At 40.5% G+C, this 25,031-nt stretch overlaps 1 protein-coding gene across 5 annotated transcripts in view; it reads left to right on the forward strand.

Moving 5' to 3' along the window:
• The window catches only part of LOC109937195 (microtubule-associated tumor suppressor 1 homolog), a 165,500-nt gene that overhangs the window by 16,001 nt on the left and 124,468 nt on the right, over positions 1-25,031 (forward strand). Inside the window, exon 1 of one of the 5 annotated variants that reach the window (XM_048600568.1) lies at positions 852-1,140. The exons of the other annotated variants lie outside the window; for them this stretch is intronic. The gene's annotated coding sequence lies outside the window, so the exon portion shown is untranslated. Of the gene's footprint in view, positions 1-851; positions 1,141-25,031 lie in introns of those variants that run through there. 5 annotated transcript variants of the gene reach the window in all.

Below are 25,031 nucleotides of genomic sequence, written 5' to 3' on the forward strand. Positions count from 1 at the left end.
GGAAACTTGGCCGGCATGGACGAGTTGGGCTGAAGGGTCTGTTTCCGTGCTGTATGACTCTAACTTTATTGATGCTTGTGATTTTTGCTGAATGTGTGCGACAAAACTTTGAACTTGTCAACTAAAATTTCAAGCTGGATAAATGTTCAGCAACAGTTTTTGAAGTGAACGGCTACCCACTTCTTTACTCGGTGGTTTCTTCTGGAAGTGTCCATCCTTTTGGGTTAGTTTGTTTTGTTTTTGCAGCCTTTGGAATTTTGCCCGATGAAACGTCTGAACTCTTCAGAGATGCTCCAAGGACACCCCGAAAGCATACCAATGCTTTCTTGGTGGTCGTCTCCTACCACGAGAGTTCAGAGCAGTGTAAGTAAGCCGGTCCGGCACATAACATTACATCTCTCGCTCGGAGCGGGCTTTGTGCGATTACTGTCTCGACGCTGAGGGTACTGTTAACTGACTTGCAACTGAATTTTGAGGAATGTTGCAAGGGCACTCGTGAGTATTTCTCCAAAGCTTGGATTACTTACAGGCAATTCAAAGTCGTCTGCTTTGAAATTAATTCATTGTAAACTGCAGGCTCTCCATACGGGGGAAACGGCTTGCTAATGGGTAGTAATTTAAACTTTGTTTATCCTTCTGTACTGTGCATTTGATCCTTTCCTGAGTGTTCCAGAAAATAGACTTGATATGAAACAGTTAACGTAACTTAGCCTGGCTGATCCGGCACTCCCATTTCGTGACGGCAGCAGCAATTTGCTTGTTGCTGAAATTTGGCTCAGTAGCTTGATTGGACCTTGAACTGCCGCACCAGAGTATCACTACATCCAGAAAGAGGCAGTCTGCAGATTTGCAATGAAGTATTGCCAAGACTTAGTAAATTCTTCACTGTCTGGGGAAACAGAATGCTTGCTCTTACTGCTGCATGGTTGAGTTAATCCGTAAAGAGTACTCCCCTGAGAGAGCCCTTAATGCAAGCTGATAGTTTGGTTTACAGTACAATTCTACTTGTGATCGCAATCAACAGAAAAGCTCAAGTCAGACTGTGGAATAATGAATGCATTCAGTTAAAGCACCAGCTGTCGCAGGAAGCTTTCGTGGTTAACTTTTCAACTTGCTGTCCTTTGTTACATATGTTTTACAGTAAGTTATCTTTTTTTATTCTACCAGTGTTGATCCTTTCTAGTTTTTCTCTAGAGTACATTCCATCGACCTTTTTTCTTGAGAATGCTTCCATAATTCAGACAGAACTGACATAGTAAAGGAAAGGTAAAAATACCACGCACAATAGTTAATAAAGTGCAAGGAGGTTTGCAAACTAAACTGTCTGAAATAATTGTGTCTTAAAATTCAGAAGGGTGAAAAAGCAAGCTTTTGTTCTGTGGTGTGAATTATTTTAGTAATACAACTCCAACTTCCATTTGGGATCTTAGTGAGCTGCAGAGCTTTATTTCCTTGGTATTTAGAAATTCAACATTAAATGCATGATGGATTCAGCCAGGAGTCTTGTTTTACTGGTTTGAAGGCAACCGTTTGTTCTTCTGGTGTCCTAAAATTGATTTTGTTATACAATTGAGTTTTTGCACCAATTTATCACAAGCAAAATGATGACATAACTGTTCTTTTGCTGAGATGAGCATTGCTGGCAGGGCATCCTGTGCACATCTCTCACTGCCCTTGAACTAAAAGGTATTGCAAGGCCATTCTGATGGGTTTTTGTCAATTATCCAATTACTGTGGGTCTTGTGCCACAGGTAGATGAGTCAGTAAGTATTGTAGATTTCCTTTCCTAACAAGCATTAGTGATTCAGATCAATTTTAGAATGAGCAATGGTTTTCATGGTTTAATGATAGTAGATTTATGCAATGATGGCACACATCTCATTGTGAATCTTTGTCTTTGCAAAGTGGAATGAGTATATCCATGCAAAATCATGAATGAAAAGAAATTGCAACTAAGATAGCCTGAGCTTGTTTTTATGGTGAACACAGACTTGGCACTGTTTTGTAGTCTGAATCTTTCTTTTAGGAATAGTTCACGAAAATATGATCTCTGTTTCCTTGCCAAACTTGGTTTAGGATAAGTAGTAGCAAACCTTGCTTTTTTCCTTGGCCTTCCTAAAGAACATTATACTGTTAACTATCTGGTTTGGTTTGATGCTTTAGTGACACAAACTGTTGTGTTCAGTAGGATATAAAAGCCAGAATCTGTGTGCATGCAAGAAATGGGTCTATAATTGCTGATTGAATCCATCTAGAGCAGTAATGCTGGATGGTTTTGGCTGCTTGTCAACTGGCTGGTACCATTTTAATATGTAGTTTAACTGTTTTCTTCTTTATCACTTTAAGAAGACTTTATTCTTCATGCCTAGTTATTAAACAGGTGCTAGTGAGCAGCCTCCTTGTACTGTTGTAGTTGGATGGTTAGAGATAAATCTACAGGCCCTTTCTTTGGAGGGAGTTCCCCCTATTTTAACCCAGTGACAATGTAGTGAATATTTCTAAATCTGAGGTATGTGCTTCAGATGGAAATGTTGTGGGTAGTGATGGCGTCCACTGGAAAGATTTGACAAGGTGGACTTTTTAGGTGTTATGTTGAGGTGGAGTCCATTATTTGAGGTTATCTATGGATAAGTGGAGGTTTTTTTTGTTTGGTAATTTGTAGGACAATTGGAATTGTCTATTGGAAAAGGTATAAGAGGAAGGAGGGAAATGGTGTATTTGATGGATGTTGTTGGGACAAGTGATGGTCAGTGCAAGAATCTCCAAGAGCGGAGGGGAGATAATGAAATAATGTAAAGTATGATGAGACTAGTAGTTGGTGTAGTGGGAATCCAAAAGTCTCCCAGTTATGTGAAAGTAGTCCTAGGTTGATTTGACAGCCAAGCATGCTTTGAGACATGGAAGATTGAGCACATTGCTGAAGTGTTAAGTGCTTTGTATTAGTTGTTACCAAGTTAATTAACACTAAACTGTCACCTCCCTCACTGCAAAGTTGACATTGAGGGGTCAGAAAATTGAGACAGGATGTCTTAAGTTAAAAGAAGGGTGTGTAAGGATAAGACCAACAGGTGCAAGTTTGCAAGTTTTAATCTAGAAAACCCGTTAAATCACCAGGAAAAGTGCACTTGTTGTGTTGCGGTTGAGTGAAGTTGATACTGTTATTATACACCAGGACTTCAAACAGATGTTTAAAGTGCCAAGTAACGGACTTGTCAAATTAAGCACAAGGACTAAGAGCAGTGGCAGCATGGATATGAAATTGGCTAAGTGACAGGAAACATCTTAGTTTAGGGTTGTCTTGCAGACTGAGAACATTGAGTGGGATTCCCCAGGGATCAGTACAAAAACCGGCTGTCTTTGATCCATACGACTGACTGAGGTTTTGATGCCGTGGGTAGTTCTGCAAATTACAGGTGCAACAACTTCCAAGTATTGTTAAGTGAAAGAATAATGACAACTTTGAGGTCATAAGCTTTTGGGATCGGTGGAAACATGGCAAACAGTTTTTTTAAAATTTTTTTTACTGCAGCAAGTATGAATTGAAAGAGAGGTACTTGTCCAAACAGATTTGAACCATCTTAATACTTCAGTATTAACAACTGTTTTCAGAAAGTGAGAAACTCGGCAGGTCTGGTAGTTTTCAGTCCAGTGACTCTGATTATGATTGGGAATAAAGGGGTTGAGATTGAACCTGCACAGTCCACAAGGAAGGTAGGGGGGTGAGATGAGCTACCCTGTTCTTGCAGAGAACCAGCATAAGAGCTAATGGCTTTTCTTAATGGTGAAAACAATATAAGCAATCTAAAATTCAATGTGATATATTTTATTGATTTTTAAATTTGCTTAGTGATCACATAGAAACAAATAGCAAATAAAGGGAGCCTGGCATTTGTTACTAGTAGAGACATTGTATTATCTAGCATTTATGGAGAAATATAGAAAATGGCAGCTGAGTAGGCTATTAAGCACTTGGAGCTTATTCTGGAATTTAATCTGATCATGGTTGATCATCCAATTCAACCTCCTGTTTCTGTTTACTCCTGAAGCATCTTGATGATTTTTGCGCTAAGAACTCTATCTTCCTCCAAGCATTCAATTTTTTGGCCTCAACTGCTTTTCCCCACCCAAAAAAAAGCTCTGGGTGAAGAAATTTCTTATGGCAGGCTTAAATTGTCTACTCCTTCTCATTAGACTGAGACTCTTAATTCTGGATTGCCTGGTTTCAGGGATATCTGTCCTGCATTTACCCTCTAGAGTCCTGTTGGAATGTTCTTAGTTTTGAGCAAATTCACTCCAAGCAAATGTCCTAATCAATCCTTCATTCCCATGAAGTAGTCTGACAGAGCTTTGTTGCAGTCCCTCCATAGGCAGAACATCCCCTCAGGTCAGACCAAAACTTCAACGTACTCCCAGGTGTGGTCTCACCAGTGCCCTGTACGGTTACAGTAAGACATCTCTGCTCCTGTACTGTAATCTGCTCATTAGGAAATATATATACCATTTGCTGCCTCCAGTGCCTGGTATACTGTACAAGAACTCGTAGGTCTTGTTGCCCATCTCCTCCTTTCCCGGTTTTTTTTATTTCCTCTTGTTTTTATTAGCTTTTCGATAATAGGCTTTCCTACTCTGCTCCCAAAGTGGAAAACCTCCACGTTGTACTTCATTTGCCCACTCATTCACCTTGTTTTAAATCACAACGAAGCATCTCTGTATCCTCCTCTCAATTCACCCTCTTAACCAGCTTTGTGTTGTCTGTAAAAAATGGAAACATTGCATTTTGTTTCCACAGTTTAAATTGTAAACAGCTATTGTGAATAGCTGGTGTCCTAGTACCAAACTCTGAAGTCCCCAACTGGTCACTGCCTGCCCCACAGATAAAGAATAGGAATGAATGATTCTTCTTTTTCTGAATGCCATCCAGTTCTTTATCCTTATCAGTACAGCGCCCCCAATCCCACGTGTTTTAATTTTACATTATCAAAAGCTCTCTGAAAGTCGAAGTAAACTATTTCAAATGGCTGCCCTTACCAACTTCGCCAGTTACACCCTTGCAAATTTCTAGGTAGATGTGTTGAGCATGATTTCCCATTTGTAAATCTGTGACTCTGATCCTGGCAGTGTTTTCCAAGGACTGCTATTAATTTATAATAGACTGGCATTTTCCCTACCACTGATGTTAATCTGACCTGCCTATAATTCCCTACTTTCTCGTACGTTTTTTAAACATGGAGGGATTACATTAACTTCACTCCAATCCAAAGGAGTTGTTGAGTCTATAGGATGTTGATAGATGACCACCAATGTGCCCACTTCTTGAAATCTGGGATGCAGATTATTGGCCTTGATAATCACATGTATTTCATCAACACCAATTTTTCTTCAGTCCTCCTCTTTACACCCCTGTGCTGCCAAGAATTGTTGGGATTTTATTTATCCGCACTTTTTTGTTGTTCTCACCAAAGATGTGATTATTTGGTCAGCTATTTCTTTGTTCCCCATGACGATAAATTCCACTTTTTTTGACTGTAAGGGGCCTACATTCGCCTTCAATCTTATTCCTCACACACCTAGAGATTACACAATCAGTCTGTTCCCTGAAAGCTTACCCTCCTCGACTTTTCCTCTTATTCAATCTCTTTTGTCCTGATTTTGAAATCTAAATTGCTCCCAATCCTCTGGTCTAGCTGAAGAAAGCAGCAATTTGTCTACTCCTTTCTTGGATCTGAAATTTCCCTGGTTTGCCACAATGGTCACCTTTCCTATTTTTGTTTTTGGGTATTTATACCCTTGTTCTCACCTGCGGGAGACAATATTGTTTCTGGAATATTATTTTTCCTACTGGGAACGAACTTTGTGTTTGCTTCAGCTAGATCATTCATCCTAAGAGATAAATGATCGATGATTTGGTGAGCCTTGTTGTGGAAGCACAGCTCACGGGCAAAGTCAAGTTGACTCTGTGAGCAATAGGTGAAAGGCATGTTACAGGCAGATGAGCCCAAATTCTGAGTAGTGATGAGTTAACACATGAGAAGGGGCGACCACTAATGTGTGAATGCCACAGTTCTGTTTCTGTTTGTCAGAAACAGATCGTGAACCAGGATGGTTGGTTGGTTTGTTGATAAAGATATAATTCTGATTTGAGTTGCTTTGTAGTGACCCTGAGAAGAACAGGGTTTGTTTAACTATGTCTTGATCATATTCAGAAAACTCGGGTAAAAACTGTCTTCACAGGATTCCTGACTTATCCTGTATGAATCAAGACCAGCTTATTGTGGAACTGTCCAGGTATATAGTACCACAATTCTACAGGGAGGAATAATGGATGCTGACCTATCTTTATCAAGGATTTCAAGTGCAATTTACCTTTTTTAATTGTTTAACAAATCAATTTTTAAAAGCAAAAGTGAATTCTTGGTAAGTACTTTGGGTCAGTTTGTTAATAAGCCAATGCTTGAAGGGTTAATGGACCTTAAACACTGACTCTGCTTTCTTCCAGACCTGCTGAGTTTCTCTAATTTGTTTTCGTTTTGGACTTCCAGCATCTACAGTTTATTTGTTTATTACACTTGAAACAAATGATTGGACAAGATTTGGCTAAATCCTGTGTGGAAAGAATTTTGCTGAAAACCTCTTTAGAATGGTCACACTCACAGTATAGCTCCTGGTATCAAGCATACCACATTAACGTGTAGGGGCTATTATTTTGCAGTCAGAACATGACCTTGTTACAACTAAGCAATATAGGTAGCAACCATTCATTTGGATTTGTTGAAGCAATGCCCTGACCAGTCAATCTGCTTCCTTTAAAATTCAAGATATAGCTTGGAGTTAAGTCAGTCAAGATTAACTGCTGCATTCTCAAATGCAACATCTCTAACAATCCATACTGTTCTCTTGACCAAAATGTTTATGTTGGTATTTCTTGATTTTTCTGTTCAGATATTTCAAAATAGCTTTTTATGTTTTGTAGAACTTAAATCATAATTCCACTTTTAATGTCAAGGAGTGATGGCTAGAATCGCCAGTTATTGGACAGAAGTTGAGTTCTAAGTTACTTGCTACCACTTCTGCCCAAGCAAATAGGGTGTGCAGATCAAGCAGCTTTTGGATACAGACTGCTTTTATAATTGAGACTAAAGTGGTGCTTAATGTTGTGAACTCAGAAGCAAATGTCCCCACTTCTGACCGTTTTATGGCCTTGGGCCTTGGTTATAACCTTAAGGAACATCTTGCAGAGATGCCTGACAGATGATATGATTTACCTCCACCCAACAACTATCATCGTTTTGGGCCAGGTATCGCTCCAAACAATTTTCCCCTGATTCACGTTGATTGCAACTCTTTGTTTGTTCAAGCTCCTTGATGCCACAAGCAGATACTCCCTCTTCCCTAATGTTTGGACCAAGGCTGTAACAAAGTCAGGAGGGTTGTGAGCCTGAGAGAACCCAACTAAGTGTCATGTGGTTGTTGATATTTTGTAGTACTGTACAAAATACTGCAGTATTTTGTGCCACTTTGTAGTACTGTCCTAAATACCTTCAGTCTATTCTCGGTCATCAGCCAACAGGTGGAAGGTGACCGGCAAGTTGAATTTCCCCTACTCTTTTATAGACAGTGCATCGTTGCACGGGTTTGTGATGTCCAAGCTAATCTGGGCTGCATCCTTGTGTTGGGTGCACTGCACATAGTTGTTCATCTCTCCAAATTTAGGCAAAATTAATGTATAGACTTTGAGAAATGACTGACCTTCAAGTAAAATATCTTGATGTATTAAAGCTGTTCCAAAAATACAGGTTTAATTCCTTGATTAGAAGATATGGGTAATGGTAAATGGGTTGCATAATTGAACATTTATCTTTGCAAGTAAGGCAACCCAACAGCCTGAATGAGAGATTTGGTATTTGAAAGAGTGAATTAGTAAAATCTCACCAACACAGTATTGGCAGTGTGCTCTGATGAGATTTTGCTGGATGGATCAAGTATGTGGATTGTTGTCAACCAACTTGACTTCTAAAAGGCTTCATTTCCCTTTTTGTTTTGCGTAGTTTCCTTTCTTTGGTGGTCTATGTACACTGTCTATCTTCTTAACTGTTAATCTTTGAAAACAAATTTCAAAGAAGGAATGTATTCTGTTTTTGCCTCTTTTTTTCAATTTCTAAAAATGATAATCACAAGCATGGGAGCTTGTTTCCTCCTGTGCTTATCTGTTGTGCAAAAAGGCACTTCATAGTCAGTGACTTGGGACTTAAATGGCGCAAACAGACGCAGCCAAATTTGTGTACAATGAGGCTTTTGTTTTTCAAGTATTCTTGGTCTCCATCTTGGGATAGGAAGAGGAAAAGCAGAGGTTAGGAACGTCTAGTTGGAGAATGATTGATTGGTTTTTTTTGATTACTTGGACTAGGAGTAGAATTGGTACCTTGAAAGCACATCAGTTTCCCTTGTGAGTTTATTTTCTAAGTGGGCTTTGAAACTAAATTCCTAAGATTATGTAGCTCAACTTTATGATCACAGATTGGGTATCCTATTTAGTAAAATTACTAAATCATACTGATTATGGCTTATGTTTATGGATGATCAGATTTTTGAAGTGCTGTACATTTTCAGATGACCATGTGATGCCAACCACTGCCAACATCTAGGTTAGATTGTGCTCCCTTGTCCTCATTTCCTGACTGAGGTAACAGGGCCCACTTGACTAAATGACAGCAGGAAGACCACTAGGTGTTCTAATGAGAATTGTTCAACTAGGTGTGGTTTATTGCATGATTGTAACTTTCAATTGATTTGGTTTATTAGGAACATAAGAACTAGGAGAAGGAGTAGGCCGTCTGGCCCTTCGAACCTGCTCCGCCATTCAATAAGATCATGGCTGATCTTTTCGTGGACTCAGATCCACTTACCCACATTCTCACTGTATCCCTTAATTCCTTTATTGTTCAAAAAAATATAACTACTTCACTGGGCAAGGAATTCCATAGATTAACAACCCTCTGGGTGAAGAAATTCCTTCTCAATTCAGTCCTAAATCTACTCCCTCTAATCTTGAGGCTATGCCCTCTTGTCCTAGTTTCACCTGCCAGTGGAAACATCCTCTCTACTTCTATCTTATCAATTCCCTTCATAATTTTATGTTTCTAGAAGATCCCCCCTCAATCTTCTGAATTGCAATGAATATAATCCCAATCTACTCAGTCTCTCCTCATAAGCCAACCCCCTCAACTCCGGAATCAACCTCGTGAACCTCCTTTGCACCCCCTCCAGTGCCAGTACATCCTTTCTCAAGTAAGGAGACCAAAACTGCACACAGTACACCAGGTGTGGCCTCACCAGCACCTTGTACAGCTGCAACATAACCTCTGTTTTTTATTTCAATCCCATTAGCAATGAAGGACAAAATTCCATTTGCCTTCCTAATTACTTGTTGTACCTGCAGACCTACTTTCTGTGATTTATGCACAAGGACACCCAGGTCCTCTGCATAGCAGCATGCTGCAACATTTTACCATTCAAGTAATAATCCCTTTTACTATTACTCCTACCAAAATGTATGACTTCACATTTATTTACATTGTATTCCATCTGCCAGACCTTTGCCCACTCACTCAATGTATCTATGTTTCTCTGCAAAGTTTCACAGTCCTCTGCACACTTTGCTTTGCCACCCATCTTAGTGTCATCTGCAAACTTTGACACCCTACACGTGGTCCCCAACTCCAAATCATCTATATAAATTGTAAATAATTGCGGTCCCAATACCGATCCCTGAGGCACACCACTAGTCACTGACTGCCAGCTAGAATAGCACTCATTTATCCCCACTCTTTGCTTCCTGTTAGTCAACCAATCCTCTATCCATGCTAATACTTTATCCTTAAGGCCATGCATCCTTATCTTGTGCAGTAGCCTCTTGTGCGTCAAAGGCCTTTTGGAAGTCTAGGTACACCACATCCACTGGGTCCCCATTGTCCACCTCACTCGTAATGTCTTCATAGAATTCCAAAAGATTTGTCAAGCATGACCTGCCCTTCATGAACCCATGCTGAGTCTGCCCAACGGGACAATTTCTATCAAGATGCCTTGCTATTTCTTCCTTGATAATAGACTCAAGCATCTTCCCCACTACAGAGGTTAAGCTAACTGGTCTATAATTCCCCATCTTTTGTCTACTTCTCTTTTTTAAACAGTGGCGTCACATTTGCTGTTTTCCAATCTGCTGGGACTGCCCCAGAGTCCAGCAAATTTTGGAAAATTACCGCCAGTGCACCTGCTATTTCTCCCGCCATCTCTTTTAGTACCCTGGGATGCATTCCATCAGGGCCAGGAGACTTATCAATCCTTAGCTCCATTAGCTTGCCCAACACTACCTCTTCCGTAATAATGATTGTTTCCAGGTCCTCACCTACCTTCGTCTCTTTGTCAATTACTGGCATGTTATTAGTGTCCTCCACTGTGAAGACCGATACAAAATACCTGTTCAATGCCTCGGCCATTTCATCATATCCCATAACTAAGTTCCCCTTCTCATCCTCTAAAGGGCCAATGTTTACTTTAGCCACACTTTTTTTCGTTTTATATATTTATAGAAAATTTTGCTATCTGTCTTTATATTCTGTGCTAGTTTTTTCTCATGTTCTATCTTACTTCTCTTTATAGCTCTTTTTGTGGCTTTCTGTTGACCTTTAAAGTTTTCCCAATCTTCTAGTTTCATGCTGTTTTTGGCCACTTTGTATGCCTTCTCTTTCAATTTGATAGCCTCCCTTATTTCTTTAGACACCCATGGCAGGTTACCCCTTTTCTTACAGTCCTTCCTTTTCATTGGAATATACTTTTGCTGAGCGCTTTGAAAGTCCTCCACTGCTCGTCAACTGTCCCACCATAAAATTAAGATGGACATTGGCTTTGAGGAATCCTCCATCTTGTCTGTTTTCCTGTCAATCAGGTGTTTTGCTTTTCCCACCCAAGTCCTCAGACATCAGATTCGGTGAATCCTAATGCAATCTTCAGTATTAGATCTTCCAGCGACATTACCTTATCATACCTTAGCCTATTCTCAGAACTGATCTGATTGAAGTCTTCAAGATAACAGCAAAAGAGGATAGATAAATGATTTGCACTGGTTGGGGATTCTAGAATTGGTGGGGGGCATAGTGTGACGATTAGGGCTAGGCCATTCGGAGATGTTAGGAAGCACTTCTACACAAGGTGATGGAGGTTGGGAACCTTTCCACAAAAGGCATTGGATGTTGGATCAACTAATTTTAAATCAGTTTTTCTTAAATTAAGTAAGGTTATCAAGGGATATGAATCAAAGGCAAGTATATGGAATTAGGTTACTGGTCGGTCGTGATCTTCGTTGAATGATGCTACAGGCTTAAGTTGATGGCTTACTCTTCCTAGAACAGAAGGTGGTTACCTGGTGCACTGACTCCATGACTTCCATGTGTATACCCCCTGATTTGATCCTGTAATTCAACAAAATTTATTTCTTTCAGCTGCCCATCCAATTTCCTTAAATATTTTCTGCTTCCACTGCCTTTGGGCAGCAAGTTCAAAGTGAGAAAAATTTCTTGTCTTTTTTTATATTTTATCTTAAGAGGCTATATCCCTAGTCAGATAGTAGGAACTGCCGCTGCTGGAGAATCTGAGATAACAAGGTGCAGAGCTGGATGAACACAGCAGGCCAAGCAGCATCTACGTCGCTAGTCATCCCTCTGTGTTTTGCCTGAGATTTTAAAAACTCACTGGCCCAGACATCTCTGAACAATGACTGGTCATCCAGCCTAAGGTCAGAAGTGTGAATCAAAAACAAATTGCTGGAAAATCTCAGCAGGTCTAGCAGCAGTTGTGGAGAGGAAGTGGAGTTCACGTTTTGGGTTGAGTGACTCTTCCTCAGAATTGGAGACTGGCATTCTGAGGAAGGGTCACTTGGTCTGAAACATCAGCTCTGATTTCTTTCAACAGATGTTGCTCAACCTGCTGAGCTTTTCCAGCAATTTGTTTTTTTGATTTCCAGTATCGGCAGTTTTGTTTTTGTGCACTGAACATGCGCGCTTCTGAATAATAGTCAGCACCATTTGACTACTCGGATACTAAAGCAGTCCATGTCCACGTGCTCTAAATTACACTCTCCATCCTGATGTGGAACTATATCACCATTCCTCCACTGCTAGATCAAAATGCTGGAACTGACTTCCTCTCGACTGGGTATTACTGCACGCCAACACCTGCAGTAGTTGAAGAACGTAGCTCAAGACCACCTCAACAGCAGTTGGGGAATGGCTAAGTGCTGATCTAGTTGGTGACACCCATGTTCCATGAAGGCATAAAGGAACATTTTTTTTGTTGTTGTTGCTGGTCCTCTTGCCATCAGTGAATGGTGACAAGATTCCTTGTTTGCTTAATTAAAACCCATATTGTACATGTCTATCATGTGTCCCCTCAACTTCTCCAAACTGTTTGCAGTTATTTTCCACAGCTTCAACTCTGGTCCTGTCTGAGAGATGGAATAAAAATCATGAAAAATCAGCAAGGGTTCTAATACTATGGAACTTTGGAGTTTAGCATCACTTCTGTTTGTAAATCCCATTTTTCACTCTTACGATGTATTCTTTAACCTTGCAATGATGCATTAATTCCAGTTCCTTTGTTTGTACAGGAACATGTAACTATGCCTTTTAAGTCTGTTACATCACTGTATTCCTTCTGACAAAGTGCAACAAATCACTTCTTCTGCACAAAATTCCTTGCCGCTTGTTCTGCCAGCCTGTCATTTGGAAACAAATGCAATCCTCAGTCTTCACCCCTTATGTTTGTCATCTGCAAGCTTTCGAAGTTGTCTATATTGCAGATCACTTGGAGGGGAAAAAAATGAGCTGAGCAATGCCATCTACTTTTTGTTTTATTTTTAAACTATTTGAATCCTGCTGGTTTCTGGAGTAAGCCCATTTTTTTATTATCCAATTGGACAATTTCTCTTGTCCAATGAGCCTCAATTTTTCAGCAGCCTTTGTATTTTGCCAAAAATGCTTTCATATGGAGATAACAATCTGTAGCTTCCCTTCAAGTTTGAAGAAAGTCTTCAGGTAAAAATATTTAAATTAGATTAATCAAACGTGATGTTTGTTTCTTTGACAAATCAATGCTTGTTCTTCAACTTCAAGTTCCTGATTCATCTTTTTATTTTAAAAAAAAAAAAACCTTGTCCACTGGAAGTTTAACTGGCTTAACTGTTGGGAGCAAATTGCTACCAATGCTGAAAACAACGTGCTGGAAATCAAACTTGGTCAGGCAGCACCGTGGGGAGAAAGCAATTTAATGTTTTGAGTTTAGATGACTCTTCATCACAGCTCTGAAGAGTCATCTAAACTCTGTTGGCCTGCTCTCCCTCCATGGATGCTGCCTGACCCACTGATTTCCAGCATTTCTTAAAATGGTTAGAACTGTTCTCATTTTGTAACTGTAAGAAGGTAGCAAATTGACTTGGATCAATTTTTCAACATTAGATGTATGTAGTTTTTCTTTGTAGTGGTAATGGACTGCAAATTAACCCTAGTTCAATTATTGGTTTCTGAGGATACCCTTGACATGTAGGGTGGGGAAACTGGCTTTTGGATTGCAAACCCTGCTAACTTGTGGCCTCCAACTTGAGCACAAATATTATAATTAGAATTGAGGTGTACAGATCTCTGTCTAAATATTTCACCTCTGCATCTTGGCAGGAACATTCTTGTTTAATATGATCATTGTGGAAAGGTGTTGTTCCTGGTCCCTTGTTTATTTAGCTTTGAGTGGAAAATTTTGGCTTGAGTTTTGGGAAATTTGAGATGGAATTTAGTACCAGGATGAATGAGAATTAAATAATGACTAACATTGTAAAGGCATGGGCAAAGGCATGATGGCAGTAATCATGCAAAATGCAAGTTTTAACTTGTGAAATTTCAAGGACTTTGGTTTTGTTTTTTGCTTGGGAAGTGATACTTGATATGGAATCTGTGTGGCATAAAAGTTTACTAGCCTTGGAGCCCAGGTACCAAATCTTCAAATGCTTAGTTTGAGGAAACAGCAAAGGGTGAGTGGCACCTGAGGGGGTGGGGTGTAAAGAAAAGTTGAAACAGTGTCAAGGACTGAAGGAGTTTTGATGAAGATCAGTGAATAGTACTGAAGGAGCGATGAAAATTATCAGTTTAGCTCAGGGTCCTAAATGATTTTTTTTAAAGTGATGATAAGTGAGTAAACGATAAACCTGAATGAAGCAATAACCTGATGAAATGCTGAAAAAAGCTATTTCCCTTTAATGGAGGAAATATTGCTGAGCACAAAAGTGTCTTCAGTGTCCTGATATTGGTTTTTTTTAAGCACTTAGATAATGGATGGTGATTTTCTTTAACTCTTAAGATGGATAGAAAATTTATCAATTTCTTATGAGAAGCACAAGTAGAAGGGAATAAAAGGCAGAATGGTTTCTGGGTCTTGGTGTGCAGTTGCAGTATTTCTATCAGAAGGACTGGGTTCAAGCCAGTTTGTTTCAGGTGTGTCAGAATATGACTGAGCAGTTTGATTGCTATTCTGCCTTTGGATATTTCAGCATGAGGTGGACTGTGGGAATTTTTACATAAATTAGTGCTGAGAATTATTGGTGAAATGAAGATGGAAGTCAGTTTGGAATGTCTCTGCAGTTATATCTTGTGCTATACACTTTGGATGATTTGAACGTTTGTCTGACTGCACAGGTTGTCACTTCATTGTACGGAACTTGATTGTTGCAGAAGCTTTTTGTCTAGCACTTAACAGAACAAAGGCAAAAGCAGTCAAGTCTAGGGTGCAGAAGAAGACCCTTCAGCCCATAGACTCTGCTGGTCAAAAACAAGCACCTAGCTCTTATAATGCTATTTTCCAGCATTTGGCCCATGGCCTTCTAAGCTATAGCATTGCAAATGCACATCTAAACTAAATGGTTTAAGGGTTTTGTTTCTACATCTACCACCCTTTTGCAGGCAGAGAGTTCAGATCCCCACTACCTGGGTAGGAAAATTCCTGTTCACATCACCTGCCCCTTAGTTTTGAAGCTGTGTCCCCCTGGTTATTAATCCTTCCAAAAAGGGGAGAACGTTCTTCCTGTCTGACCCACTGATTCAACGTTAATGTATCCACATCTCTTCTTTTCCTCCTTGTTTTCCTTACAGCAGAGGAAATTAATTCTAGTCTGTCCAATTCCCCTGCCACCACCTCCACACAGGCAACATCCTGGTAAATCTGCTCTGCATCCTCTTTACTGTAATTTCACCCCTCTTTAGAATATGCCTTCCAGAACTGCGCACAGTATTGTTGATTAGGCCACAACAACATTATATACAGCTTGAACATGACCTCCTTGCTCGTGAACGCAGTTTTGGCTATTAAAGGCAAATATTCAAAGTGCCACCTTAACAACTATATCTGTCAGTGGACGAATGCTAATATCCCTCTGATCCTTGGTGTTTTCAAGGGTCTTATTATGTACTCCCCTGCTTATTTGTCCAGCCCAAGTGTATCACCTCAATTATCTGGACTGAATTCTATTTGCCACTGGCTTGGGCCATTTGAGTAGCCTGTAAACATCCTGTAAACTAAGGCTACCCTCCTCAATGTTTACCATCCCAATAATTTTCATTTCAGCTGGAAATCCATTTTGTGTTATCACAAACAGCATGGGCCCAACACTGATCTCTATGACATGGTTGTCATAATGTTGTAAATGATACCCCCCCCTCATTTTTGAGAACCTTTTTTTGAGGTGTTAATTTAATGAAAATCACCTTTTGTTAAATGTGGACAGTTTGCAAGCATAATTTTTTCTAATCATCTCAATATTCTACCAAATTGTAGCCATTGGGAGTATTTAGTCATCAACTTTTATAATAAATTGCAGCTGATCTAAAATTAGAGTACAAAGTTGTTTGTCGCCACTTGGTTTGAATTTGAGTGGTAAAATTTCAGTTAAATGAATTGAGTACAGATGCAAAAGTTGGCTTGATCACAGTTGCTGTTTAAATTTTCATGTACCCAATTTTTGAAGGGAATATTGCTGGTTAAACAAGATTCAAGCAGTCCTCTTAGGCTATTCAACAATACTCTTCTCTGTATACTTTGATTTTGAGTTGGGTCTCTGGACTGGGTGTAGTTTCAAGTGTGTGTTTAATGACTGCTACAGACAATACACCAAGTCATTTGGAGCAGAGATATGTCATAATTACAGCCAGCCAACCAGCTCATCTGAGGGTGCAATTGCTTTTCTCTGAACATTCCTGCTTTTCTGACTAAAAATTTCATGTCCTGATTTTGTAGTCATCAGTTGATACATGTGACCCAATATACATGATCACAAAGAAAATAGGCCTTTGTTAACAAGCATTAACTCTAGCCTGATCCGCCTTCAACCAGACTTGTGCAATACCTTATGTTTATAATCATGCAGGTCCCCTAATGCCACGTACACATGTTACTGTTGGCTGTTATTCTAGTATCTGCTCATTTTTAGGGAGTGTTCCAATGGCATCTGCTGTTAGAATAGTAAATGGTCCGTTGTCTGGTGGTCCCCTGGAACTGATGGTTATTCTGTAATCTGAACAGGTAGTGAGATTACATCTTGCTGATGGGTGTTCTGGATGCAAACCATTTCTCCTCCACATGTCTGAAGTTTGGTTGTGTGATGTGAGCTGAGTTTGACAAGAGCTTTGAGCATTTGCAGATCAGTTGTATAAAGCTGAGCTCTTGCAACAACTTGATGGTTTTTTCCAAGTTTAAGTTTTTTTTTGTTTGTCACCTTTTTTATGCTTGTTTAAATCTTGCTTGGGTAGTTTTTTTTCTTAATATTGGAAGAGTAGTTTGGATGCGTTGTGACTGGATTCTTTAGACTAGAATCCTTGCATTAAGTTGGTACAGTTTTCCATTTGAGGTTTTTATTTTATAAAGAGCAAAAACAGTTGCTGGAAAAGCTCAGCAGGTCTGGCAGCATCTGAAGGAGAAAAGTTAATGTTTTGGGTCTGGTGACCCTTCCTCAGGACTTTTTTGTTCTTGATTTACAACATCTGCAGTTTTTTTGGTTTTTATCCAGATTTTATAAATCTGGACTTGCTCAAATATTTTATGATCCCTTCAGCAATTTTCATTGTGGCCTCAGCTTTTACAGTAGGGGAGTAGTGTGGAGATGGAATGCTGAATTTCTCAAAGTTCTGAATTGAGGGCCAAGATCACTCAATGACTGGAATACCATTTCTGAAGTGTGCTTTCAGGCTGTAATAGATATTTTTAAACTGTTGGGATCTTATTAAACACCACCTGAAGTGGGTGTGACTTCATCAGAAGGCAAACTGACCAGAAGCTTGAAGGAAGCAAACTCATTGGGAATGAGGAATTGATGGTAATGATCTTTGTTACAAACAAAATTCTGGGGGGGGTTAGAAATTAATGGGACTGAAAACTGAAATCCCAGGGTCTGATACCTGTTATCCCTGGGTACCAAAGATATCCATGGAAATAATGGATGCGTTGGTTGTGGAACAGTGGCAACCTCACTTTTTAAAGGAAGGAGGAACAAAACCAGGAATTAGTCATTAATGTAACATCAGTAGTAATGAAACTGCTGGAGTCTATTCTGAAGGATGTGATAGCACAGCACTTTTTTTTTCAAAAAAAAAAAAAATCACTGATATTATAAAACCTCTTTTTGAGATGTAGGAGCAGAGCTAGAGACCTCTTCAGCCTATTGAGTCTCCTCTGCCGTTCATTGGAATTGTGGCTGATGTAATCCTCCTCAACTCCACTTGGCTACCTTCCCCACCATGCCCCCATAACCATTGATTTCATTACTGATTTTAAAAATCTGCCTTGAATATACTTGATGACCCAAACACACACTCTAGTCATTTGTGGTAAAGGTTTCCACTGAGAAATTTTGAGGGTCATCACTTATCTTAAATGTGATGCTATTGAGGTTATCCCCTTGGGTCCTAGAGTATCCCCACCAGAGAAAACCACCTTCTTCTATCACATCAGTATGTTTCCTTTTTTTTTTTTTTTTGAAAAGTCTAATGACTAACCTACTGAAACACTCCTCGGAAGGCAGTCCTTCAAATTTGGTATCAACCTACTGAACCTTGCTTGGATTGCCTCCAATGCTAGTATATTTTATGGAATCAAAACTGTTCAGATTTCTAGATGTGGTTTGACTAGTACATTGCACAGTTATATCAGGACCTCCCTATTTTTATACTCGTCCTTTTGCCAAAAAATAGCCAATCCATTTGCCTTCCCTATTTTCCATTCAACCTTGTCAGTATTTTGTGATTCGTGTATGAGAAATGCTAAAAATGCTGTTTTCTAAAGTCTCTTTATCAAATAATATTCAGTCTTTCTGTCAAAGTACAGAACGCTCTCATTTTCTGACGTTGTATTTCATCTGGCAGTTTTTGCCCACTCTGCTCACCTTCATATGTCCCTCTATAGATTCCTCGTCCTCACTCATTGCCTTCCCACCAAATTTTGTCATCCACAAGCTACAGCTATTAAGTGTTTGATAAACCTACTAGAGATTTTTCAGGATGCAATGAGTAAAATAGAGGAGGGTGAACCAGTGGAAGTATTTGTATTATCTGAAAACTGGTGAAATACCTCCAGGTAAGAGGTTATTGTGCAAGATCAAATCACCTGGGATTGGTGGTAGTGTATTGGCATAAACTTAAGAATTGGTTAACAGACAGAAAATAGCAAGAAGCAAGTCCCTTTCAGAATGGAAGGTGGTGAATCCACTTAATTTCCAAGTTTGCTGGCAATACAAAACTTGTTGGAAAGTTGTGATGAGAACATAAAGGCTTCAGGAAAATGAAGACCAGCTGAGTAGGAAAATAATCAGTTTAGTAAATATAGATAAATTTTAAAGTCCTCCACTTGGATAGCAGAACCAGAATGACTGATTTTTAAATGGTAAATTCAGAGACGTGGCTGATTGCTGGGACAGTAGGAGTGTCTCTTTTTCTTTCATGTGTGGGGTGTAGGAGTTGCTGGCTCAGTTAGCATTCATTAGCCAACCCTAACTGCCCACAGAGCAGTTCAGAGATGGCCGTGATTCTGGGTCTACAGTCATGTAGCCCAGGCCAGGTAAGGATGACTGGTTGCTGTCCCAAGAAAATATAGCGGAACCAGAGGTATTTATTACAATAGACTAATGGTGACCATGTAACCACAGTCAATCTGCTTTTATTGCAAATTTTTAATTGAATTAAAATCTCACCATCTGCTGTTTGTGGGTTTTGAGCCCATGTATTCAAACCATTAGTCTGGTGAAGAATTTTTTTTCACTAGTGAGATGCAGGCATCACTTGGTAACTGCTTTGCCCATTCCTGACTGCTGTCGAAGGTGGTGGTGAGCTATTATTGAACCTCTGCACTCCGTTTACTGTTGATACACAGACCATTGGGGTGGCACGGTAGTTAGCCCTACTGCCTCACAGCGCCAGGGACCCGGCTTCGATTCCAGCCTCGGGCAACTGTGTGGGGAGTTTGCACATTCTCCCTGTGTCTGCGTGGGTTTCCTCCGGGTGCTCCATTTATCCCTCACAGTCCAAAGATGTGCAAGTTAGGTGGATTGGCCATGCGCAATTGCCCATAGTGCTCAGGGATGTGTAGAATAGGTGGGATGCTCTGAGGTTCGGTGTGGACTTGTTGGGCCGAAGGGCCTGTTTCCACACTGTAGGGATTCTGTGAATTCCACAAGGTAGGGAGTTGGCAACAATGAAGGAATGTTGCAATACTTCTGAATTAGGATGGTGAGTGACTGGAGGGGAGCTTGCGGGTTGTGATTTTTCCCATGTGTTTTCAGACCTTGTACTTGGTGTTCTTTTGGTTTGGAATGTGCTGTCTGAGGATCTTTGAATTTCTGATACTCACTGCTCCTCCTGAGTGTCAGGTGAGAAAGTGAATGTTTTGTGGATGTGGTTCCAATCAAGTGGGCGTTGGTGACCTGGTTGGTGTCGAGCTGGAGTGCAACACACTGAAGCAAGTGGGAGAGTATTACATCACACTCCTGACTTGTGCCTTGTAGATTGTGGACAGGATTTGGAGACTTGGGAGGTGTTTCTTGCTGGACGATTCCAAGCCTCAGACATGCTCTTGTGGCCAATATATTTATCTGGTTAGATCACTTCAGCTTCTGGTGAATGGTAACCCCCAGCATGTTGATGGTGGGGATTTGGTGATGCCACTGAACATCAAGGGACAATTCTCTCATTGGAAATGGTCACCTTGCTTGGTACTTTTTGAATGTTGTCGAGGTCTTGTTGCATTTGGGCTGCTTGGGTATCTGAGGAGTTGCAAATGTTACTGAACAGGGGACAGTCATCAACAAACATCCTCCCTTCTGATCTTATGATAAAGGGAAAGTCATTTAAGTAGCTGAAGATTGTTGGTAGATAAAATAGGAGGCTGGAAGAATACAGCAAGCAAGGAAGTATCTGGAGGCAAGGAGCAGTCCATTATTAGTCCCTTCTTCAGGAATAATAGTTGGACCTAGGGCATTCCTCAGATCTAAAAGATCCTGGAGCTGAGATGACTGATCTCAAACAACCACAATCATAAGCATCTTAGTTTGTGCCTCATAGACTTGAATCGGTGAAAAGTCTTCCCTGTGATTCCCATTCACTGCAATTTTGCAGTTGGACCACCCCTGTCTCCCTGCTGGATGACATTTTCTTTCTTTTGGGTCATGTCCTGCCCAATATTTACATGCTTTGCTTGGGCATGGATCTGTCTGTTTGCTGAAAACCAAATTCTCATTTGGCCTGGAATGTGTCTCTGATGTAAAGCATCTGTTCTCCCATCTAATTTTCCAGCTGATGGACAATCACCACTTCTGCACATCTCAGTCACTTTCTTGAGAGCAAACCTCTTGTGACTAACAAACTAGGAGCAAGAGAAAGCCATTTGACCCTTCAAACCTCCTTTTCCCCCATTTTTATAAGATCATGGCTGATTCTCCTGTCTTACTGTCGTGTTCCTACTTTCTCCCCATACTTCTGCCTTTAAAATCAAAAATTCTGTCTGTCTTGAAGATATTTGATAATATGGCCTCCTTAGCCTTCTATGATAGAGAATTCCATTTGGACCTATGCCTAAAATGTCCGTCTGAGATTATTTTTCAGTCATCCAAGCTCATAGGATACAGCTGGATCAACTGATCAATAGTCTCATGCCTTCGGCACTGAGTAAATACTCTAAGGCATTTAAAGATTCTCTGGTTTTTCTGCTCCTTCGATCTAGGCTGCAATGAAGTTTGCACACTTTCCACAGCATTGATAGCTGATTGCTACTAAATTGTATCATTTTGTTTTCTAATTAGTTCTGTCATTATCTTTTTATTTCCGAGACTGAGTGGGGAAAAATGTCAATTGTCATCTTGCTTCATGTCCACAGCAGCAGGGAGTGGAAAATCTGAAGCTTCTATGGACTCTTCCAGCAATTCCAACCTGCTTTTAGTAAAACCAAAAGTTGTTTTCCTAATTTTAAGCTGTTCTCCAAGCTTGAATAAACTAATGTTACAGCAGCTCAATACTGTATTGCAAATGGTGTTCATTTGCTGCTGCAGAATGTGCAAACAAGCATGAGAGCAGACATAGAGGCTATGTGACTAAGGCAAGCTGGGCAGTAGACACTGCAGATTATTTCAAGCAGAAGTGTTTTGGGCAGCACGGTGGCTCAGTGGTTAGCACTGCTGCCTCACAGTGCCAGGGACTTGGGTTCGAATCCACCTCAGGTGACTCCGTGTGGAGTTTGCACATTCTCACCATGTCTGCTTAGGTTTCCTCCCACCGTCTAAAGATGTGCAGGCCAGGTGGATTGGCCATGCTAAATTGCCCGTAGTATTCGGGGAGGTGTAGATTAGGTGGGTTATAGGTGGATGGGTCGGTGTGGACTTGTTGGGCCGAAGGGCCTGTTTCCACACTGTAGGGATTTTTATGATCTATGATTCTATGATCTATTGAGTTGTTGGAACAAGACAGCAGTTTTAAAATCAGTTGAGTAAAGCTGTAAAGGACTACAGAGTAATAGTTGGGGAGGAACATGTGAGAAATCTGGCCAATCGTTTAATTGTGATTAAATTGGGCTTGATTTAATGACAGCCAAGTGCTTGCTGTGGATCTCCAGCTGCTCATGAAGATCTTTTGATCTTTGAATTTGTATTTTTCCAAATGTTTTCTTTTGAATTTGCTGCTAATTTGAAGCGATTTCTACATATCCAGTAAATTTGATATTAAGCATTCCGTGACACTGAAGTAGTCAGATGGTAAATCAGGAAGTAAAGTTGTTTTTTTCTCTAGGATCAAATAAATGTAGCAAATGTGCTTTTAAGGTAACAGCTAAAACATACCCAGTAATAAACTTCAAATGTATTTCTTTTATGAAGTTCAGTATTGTTTTCAGTCCTAGCCTGGATGTTGTCCAGGTGTTGATTGACAACTCATACTCAATGGTGCTGAATGTTGTGCAATCATGAGTGAACATTGCCACGTCTTTCCTTTTCAGTTGGAGGGAAGATGATTAAAACAGATGAAACTGGTTGTGTCTGGATGGGCCAATGGGCCAAAGAGTGGCAGATGGGGGTTTTAATTTAGATAAAAGTGAGTTGCTGCAGTTTGGAAAGGCAAATCAGGGCAGGACATAAACACGTAATGGTAAGGTTCTGGGGAATGTTGAACAGAGACCTGAGTGGAGGTTCATAATTCCTTGAAAGGGGAGTTGCAGGTGGATAAGACAGTGAAGACGTTTGATATGCTTGTCTTTATTGGTTGGTGCATTGAGTATAGCAATTGGGAGGTCATGCTGTGTCTGTACAGGACATTGGTTCAGCCACTTGGAGTATTGCATGCAATTCCAATCTCCTTCCTATAGGAAGGATATTGTGAAGCTAGAAAGGGTTCAGAAAAGATTGGAGGACCAACCCTGCTTCCTTGACCTTACACAACCTGTCCATCATCTTTTCTGACATCCACATCACTCCCTACCTGCGCTCACCTATCACTATCTCGCCTACCTTCCCCAGCCTAACCCCCTCCCCTCTCTTTATTTCCCAGCTCCCTTCCCCCTCACTTGTGAAAAAGGGTCCTGACCTGAAACTTTCCTGCTCCTCTGCTGCCTGGCCTGTTCTGTTCCTCCAGCTCCACACTGTGTTGTCTCTGACTCCAACATCTGTAGTTCTTGCTATCTCTCTTTGAGGATGTTGCTGGCTTTGGAGGGTTTGAACTGTAGGAGAGGCAGAATGGACTAGGGCTGTTTTCCCTGGAGTGTCAGAGACTGAGGGGCATGGGGGTGAATAGACAAGGTCCTTTCCCTGGGGTGGGGGAATACAAAACTAGAGGGCATAGGTGCCTGGTGAGAGGGAAAAGACATAAAAGGGACTTGGGGCACTTTTTTCATGCAGCGGGTAGTGCATGTATGAAATGAGCTGCCAGAGGAAGTAGTGGAGGCTGGTAAAATGCAACCTTTAAAAGGCACCTGGATGGCTATATGAGTAGGAAGGGTTAAGAGGGATATGGGCCAAATACTGGCAAATTGGACTAGATTTTTATAGGATATCTGGTCAGCATGGACGAGTTAGACCGAAGTCTGTTTCTGTGCTGTATATCACTGACTTGATGTCTATCTTGAGCTCCTAAAGGGCTCCTCAGATGCAGTGGTAGTGTCCCTACTCCTAGACTAGAAGGCAAGGTTTTAAGTGCCACCTGCTCCAGAGATGTGGAATAACATCTCTGAACAGGTAGTTAACAGAATATCTACCTTGATCTCCTACATTGATGTCTTTGGACTTGAATGACCTCCAACCAGCACAGTTGTCTTTTGACAATGGTTTTAGCTAGTGGAGTGGGCTCTTCTCTTCCTGCCCACAGCCCTGTTCAAATTTCCCATGTACTCCAATTTTTCCAGGGCTCTGCAATACCACACTGAATATTGCTGTGAGGGCAGTCTCACTTCTATCACTTCTCGAGTTGAGCTGTTTGAGATGTAGTTGGATCGAGGCTGTAATGAGGTCCAGAGCTAGATGACCCCGGCATAAATTTAACTGGGCCTTGGAGAGCAGAATTGTGTGAATGTGTGTGGAAAGCAGGGTAGTAGTTTTTCCAGGTTCTCTCTCTGCTGTTTTTGTCTTGTTTACAACTTCACGATTTCCATCAGATCTTACTGCTAAATAAAAGTACAATTCTCATTAATTCCCATATTTCTAACTGTATTAATGGACCTGAACCATGCATCTTGAAGCAATACAACATTACACCAACAAATCATAGATTTCTGTGTTTTAACTGTGTGCATTTGTAGATTCCTAACTTGTTGCTTTTGAGGATCAATAGCAGTCATGACTGACATTGGTTTCATCATGACTTAGCACAGTGAGACCAATGTAAACAACACTGCAGATCTTCATTTTGGTGGTTTACTGTTAACTGTGTTGAATTTATCAGGCTTTACAGCATTGTAACTGGCCACAGTTAACTGAAACGGTATCTCCAGAGTTTGCTGTAATACACTTGAACTAATATTTACTGCAGAACTCCCCTTGATCTGCAAGAACTCAGCTGACTTGAGTAGCCCAAGCCAAAGTTCCATTCTGCATTTGGCTACATTCTTTGACTTTTGAAGTCCAACTCAATTGTCTGCAAAGAATTTAAATAAACCTTTGACCTGGCCGAATAGCTTTGGACATCTGGATTAAATGAAGGGAAATGAAATTGAGACTGATGTATTCATCTGTTAGTTATGACTGAATGCAAGTATTTTATCCAATTCCACGTATTGAAACCTCTCTGAAATCTACTAGTAAATAAAAACGAGCTGAATCTATGTTTAACTTTGGTATTTGCAAAATACTGATCCGTCTGCTTGAGATTTTGTAGTGGTGAGGGAGGCCACTTGGCCCATGGTATCTGCACCGTTTTTTTTTTTTCAAATGAGCATCATGAATTGGTGTCATTATCCTGCCCTTGCATGCTTGATTCTCTTGA

The sequence above is a fragment of the Rhincodon typus genome, chromosome 1 (assembly GCF_021869965.1).
Source record: "Rhincodon typus isolate 14 chromosome 1, sRhiTyp1.1, whole genome shotgun sequence".
NCBI lineage: Eukaryota > Metazoa > Chordata > Chondrichthyes > Orectolobiformes > Rhincodontidae > Rhincodon > Rhincodon typus.